Source organism: Oncorhynchus nerka, linkage group LG15 (genome assembly GCF_034236695.1).
Source record: "Oncorhynchus nerka isolate Pitt River linkage group LG15, Oner_Uvic_2.0, whole genome shotgun sequence".
Lineage (NCBI taxonomy): Eukaryota > Metazoa > Chordata > Actinopteri > Salmoniformes > Salmonidae > Oncorhynchus > Oncorhynchus nerka.
Window position 1 is genome coordinate 27,209,358 of NC_088410.1, and position 5,450 is coordinate 27,214,807.

General features: G+C 39.1%; 1 long non-coding RNA gene across 1 annotated transcript; it reads left to right on the forward strand.

Moving 5' to 3' along the window:
• Positions 1–1,500: 1,500 nt before the first annotated feature.
• Positions 1,501–3,794, forward strand: LOC135560157 (uncharacterized). The gene is made up of 2 exons (XR_010458724.1): positions 1,501–1,740; positions 2,763–3,794. It is a non-coding gene; the product is annotated as an uncharacterized LOC135560157 (long non-coding RNA).
• Positions 3,795–5,450: the final 1,656 nt, after the last annotated feature.

Below are 5,450 nucleotides of genomic sequence, written 5' to 3' on the forward strand. Positions count from 1 at the left end.
CAGAAGCGTGATAGATCGATTCCAGAGGGAGGCCCACTGTTTGGAATAGGCAGACACACAGACACCGTGTCGTGCTCTATAAGCCTGGTAGGGATAATGTCCTCTCTCTCCCTCGCTCTCTCTACTCTTATACACCCTCTCTCTCTCTATTCCTATACGCCCTCTGACTCAATGATGTGGTTTCTTCTCAACACTCACTATACCAGGAAGAGGCCATTCAGCATTTACGTATATAACATACTTGAGATACGTCATGTAGCCTATTTTAGGATAGTCCAGTTGTGGGTAAAGATGCTCATTTACAATTGTTTAGCAGTTAATTGTGAATTGATCCATTTTGAATAAGGATAATATTTCAAAACTAAAAACGTGTCAAACATCTTAGAGATACTCATATTGTACCAACACAACCAATTTTACCAGCCAGCCTATTCCACTAGCAAAGTAAAAAAGTCTGAATATTTGTTATTTTCGTACCCTATTTGACTGCTATAGAAGTATCATTGATCTTCTACTCTAAAACTTCTAGAGTAGTAGTTCATCTGTGGTACATAGATTGTCACTTTATTTGGCTGAAACACAACTGAAATAAAACTCATCGATCTTCATTCTTCACCATCTAGTGTAGTTTATCTAAGGTAGATTGTTTTTTTTTTATGTGACTGAAATACAACTTGCATCAATCTTTTAAATGTGGTTTATCTAAAGTAGATTGTTGAGTGCAGACTTAACACTGATTTAATGATTACCATTCCCCAGGGTCCAGTCCAGGAGGTTCGTGATTAACAGTACAACAGACTGATGAAACAGTAGGGAGTGGAAGGCTGCAGCATCAGGGAGAACTATATCCACTGCCCAGACATCATTTATACAGGCAATAAAATTAATGTCCCAGGCCTGCTACTGTCAATGCTGGGAAGCTGTCCTAGCTTTGTGTTGTGTGAAGGGAGCCATGGCCACCACCACCAGACCTGGGATCAAATAGTATTGGGCTTCATCTACACAGGCAACCCAATTCTGATGTAGTACTTTAGCTGGGCCTATTTGAGTTTGAATAATGAGCTTTACTGGCAGCAATGGCACCAATGGAACAGTCCCAAAAATTCAAACCCTCTCAATCTCAGACGCTAGGCAGGCTCAATGAAACGATTAACGTATTTTAAATATTATTTTAACCCAGGCCAGATAGCCACCGTCTCAGTCTCACAGTTATGGGGAAACATGTACTGAACTGTTCATCAGCACTGAACCATTTCAACATTCCTTCAGACCAGTGGAGGCTGGTGGGAGGAGCTATAGGAAGACGGGCTCATTGTAATGGCTGGAATGGAATCAATGGAACGGTATCAAACATATGGAAATGACATGTTTGACTCCATTCAATTCCAGCCATTACAATGAGTCCATCCTCATATAGCTCCTCCCACCAGCCCCCTCTGCTTCAGACTGAATTGGTGTGAAGTCGCTGTCAGATGTCCTCAGTCTAATGTGTTACTGAAGCCCAAAGACACAACAATGAGGTTTGGATGAGAGAAAACGTGGAATAGAGTGAAAATGATAGGTTCTATTTTACTTGTATAGAAATAGTTTGAATTGTTTGGATTCTGAGAGGGTTTTGTGAAAGAAAGTGTTTGTGATGGATTCAAACCTGACGACATGACACTCAAGTTTTAAGTTCTATTTTGGTTCGGTTTAACATGAAGGAATTGGTCATTGTTCTTGGCCAAGTCAACTATAACGGTTTGTTTATTTTTTACAACTACACTATATGGAAGAATTGGACATACTGTAAGACTACCAATTGACACGTGGCATTGTCAGCAATGAAGGACGGATGGGCCTGGTATTTTATAGGATATAATTATGTATGTAGAAGTTTGGATAAAAAAGTATATACAGGAGTGGACAGTAATTTCTCGATTTACCCTGCTAGCCAGCCTCTTGTAAGCTCATTGTGTACGTCTTGGGTGTGTGTCTTGTGGTGCTACAGACAGTCACTATCAGTCATCTGTTGGATTTATTTACATTGTAGTCTCAGCCTAATTTCATTAGACAAGGAACCTCGGAAAAGACATTACTGATGTCTTGACCTCAAATCAGTCAAATCAAATTGTATCAGTCACATGCTTTGTAAACAACAGGTGTAGACTAACAGTGAAACACTTACTTACTTGTCCTTTTCAAACAATGCAGAGTTAAAGATTTAAAAAAAAAAGTAGATATACAGTATAGTATCTACATACACTACCGTTCAAAAGCTTGGGGTCACATAGAAATGTCCTTGTTTTTGAAAGAAAAGCACATTTTTTGTCCATTAAAAAAATAAAATAGATCAGAAATACAGTGTAGACATTGTTAATGTTGTAAATGACTATTGTAGCTGGAAACGGCAGATTTTTTATGGAATATCTACATAGACGTACAGAGGCCCATTATCAGCAACCATCACTCCTATGTTCCAATGGCACATTGTGTTAGCTTATCCAAGTTATCATTTTAAATGATCATTAGAAAATTTGCAATTATGTTAGCACAGCTGAAAACTGTTGTTCTGGTTAAAGAAGCAATAAAACTGGCCTTCTTTAGACTAGTTGAGTATCTGGAGCATCAGCATTTGTGGGTTTGATTACAGGCTCAAAATGGCCAGCAACAAAGACTTTCCTCTGAAACTCATCAGTCTATTCTTGTTCTGAGAAATGAAGGCAATTCCATGTGAGAAATTTCCAAGAAACTGAAGATCTCGTGTACTACTCCCTTCACAGAACAGCGCACTACCGCTAACCAGAATAGAAAGAGGAGTGGAGGCCCCGGTGCACAGCTGAGGAAGAGGACAAGTACATTAGAGTGTCTAGTTTGAGAAACAGACCCCTCACAAGTCCTCAACTGGCAGCTTCATTAAATAGTACCCCGCAAAACAGTCTCAACGTCAACAGGGAAGAGGCGACTCCAGGATGCAATGACTTTTCTAAGTGACCTTAAACTTTTGAACGGTAGTGTATATATACAGTACCAGTCAAAAGTTTGGACACACCTACACATTCAAGGGTTTTTCTTTATTTGTACTATTTTCTACATTGCAGAATAATAGTGAAGGGATCAAACTATGAAATAACACATATGGAATCATGTAGTAACAAAAAGAGTGTTCAACATAACAAAATATATTTTATATTTGAGATTCTAAAAGTAGCCAACCTTCGCTTTGATGACAGCTTTGCACACTATTGGCATTCTCTCAACCAGCTTCACCTGAAATGCTTTTCCAACCGTCTTGAAGTTCCCACATATGCTGAATATTTGTTGGCTGCTTTTCCTTCACTCTTTGGTCCAACTCATCCCAAATCATCTCAATTGGGTTGAGGTTGGGTGATTGTGGAGGCCAGGTCATCTGATGTATCATTAAGATTTTGCTTGTGCTTAGCTATATTCCATTTATTTTTATCCTAAAAAAAATTGCCTGATGACAAACATACCCATAACATTATGCAGCCACCACAATGCTTGAAAATATGAAGAGTGGTACTCAGTGATGTGATGTGTTGGATTTTCCCCAAATATAACACTTTGTATTCAGGACAGAAAGTTAATTTCTTCGTAACAATTTTTGCAGTTTTACTTTAGTGCCTTATTGCAAACAGGATGGCATATTTTGGAATATTTTTTATTCTGTACAAGCTTCCTTCTTTTCACTCTGTCATTTAGGTTAGTATTGTGGAGTAACTACAATGTTGTTGATCCATCCTCAGTTTTTTCCTATCACAGCCATTAAATTCTGTAACTATTTCAGTCACCAATGGTTTCATGGTGAAATCCCTGTTTCCTTCCTCGCTGGCAACAGAGTTAGGAAGGACGCCTGTAACTTTGTAACGACTGGGTGTATTGATACACCATCCAAAGTGTAATAAATAACTTCACCATGCTCAGAGATATTCAATGTCTGCTTTTTTATTTTTACCCATCTACCAATAGGTGCCCTTTGCGTGGCATTGGAAAACCTCCCTGGTCTTTGTCGTTCAATCTGTGTTTGGTAATTCTCTGCTCGAATGAAGGACCTTACAGATAATTGTATGTGTGGTGGACAGAGATGAGGTAGTCATACAAAAATCATGTTAAACACTATTATTGCACACATTATTACACCATGCAACTTATGTGAGTTAAGCCACTTTTTACTCCTGAACTTATTCAGGTTTGACATAACAAAGAGTTTTAATACTTGACTGAAGGCATTTCAGCTTTTCATTTTTAATGAATTTGTAAAAATGTCAAAAAACATAATTCCACTTTGATATTATGGGGTATTGTGTGTAAGCCATTTTAAATTCAGGCTGTAACACAAGAAAGTGTGGAAAAAGTCAAGGGATGTGAATACTTTCTGAAGGCACTGTAGGTTGAAAACAGTCAGCTGGTCAGCGCATGCTCTGAGTACACGTCCTGGTATTCTGTCTGGCTCTGCAGCCTTCAAACCACTAATTAAAGAAAATTCAAGACAAATATAAAACCTTGTCTTATATTTATTTACTTCAGAAAACAGTTCTACATTTAAAAACATCATTCATTAAAAAAATCTAATACAAATTCCTGTACAATAGGGACATTTCAGACCATAATTCAAAAGTGAACATGCTTCCTTCCCTGCTATTCTGCAATGCAACCTATAATGCCACACTGCTTTGGAACAGTTGAAACAAGGGGAATGTATTTAATGCTCGAACAGGCTTTGCCTTACTTCTTCAGTGACATCACTGACTACAGTCTATGGAAACCCATTCCATCCAATGTCAGACTACTATGAATTTAGGTTTCTATGAAAAGCAATGTGCAATAAACATCCCAATAAAGACATGGAATGTAACCATTGCTAGACTACTAAGTGGTAGGAATGTGTCATGGTGAATGAATGTTAGTTTGTTTGACCACATGTCTAAATTAACCCAGCAAGAGTAGTTACTGAAAGTAGACTTCTTCAACTGGCCCAAGTAGGCCCTCTAGGGTTGATATGAGGCTGGTACAGCTATGTCTGTGCTACACTAACCTTATCCCCAGGCTAACAGCTAGAGAGACACAGCTGGTGGACAAGACGAGTGCTACAGTATATCCACTTTGTGCAGTTATCATTCAAACCAAGTCATTCCTTTAACACTGAATAAATAAATGAACGCATCATCCCCCCCACACACACCTTATTAGGTGTTTTTACCACAGTGTAGACTGAGTTCAACAGTCCTTTGAGGAAAACAAACAGATGAACAACAGATAAGACGATCCAACTAAGTGGTAATAAGGGAAATGCAGAGAGTGTAGCCATAGTAGTGAACCATTTAAACCACCAGTGGTGCCAGAAGGACCGGGGTGGTGGTGGTGGCTGAGGGTTCGATGTCCGGGACCAGGGGCCGTTCTGGGTCAGGGGGAGGACAGGCCTTGTTGAAGCGGAGGTCCAGGATGTGTTT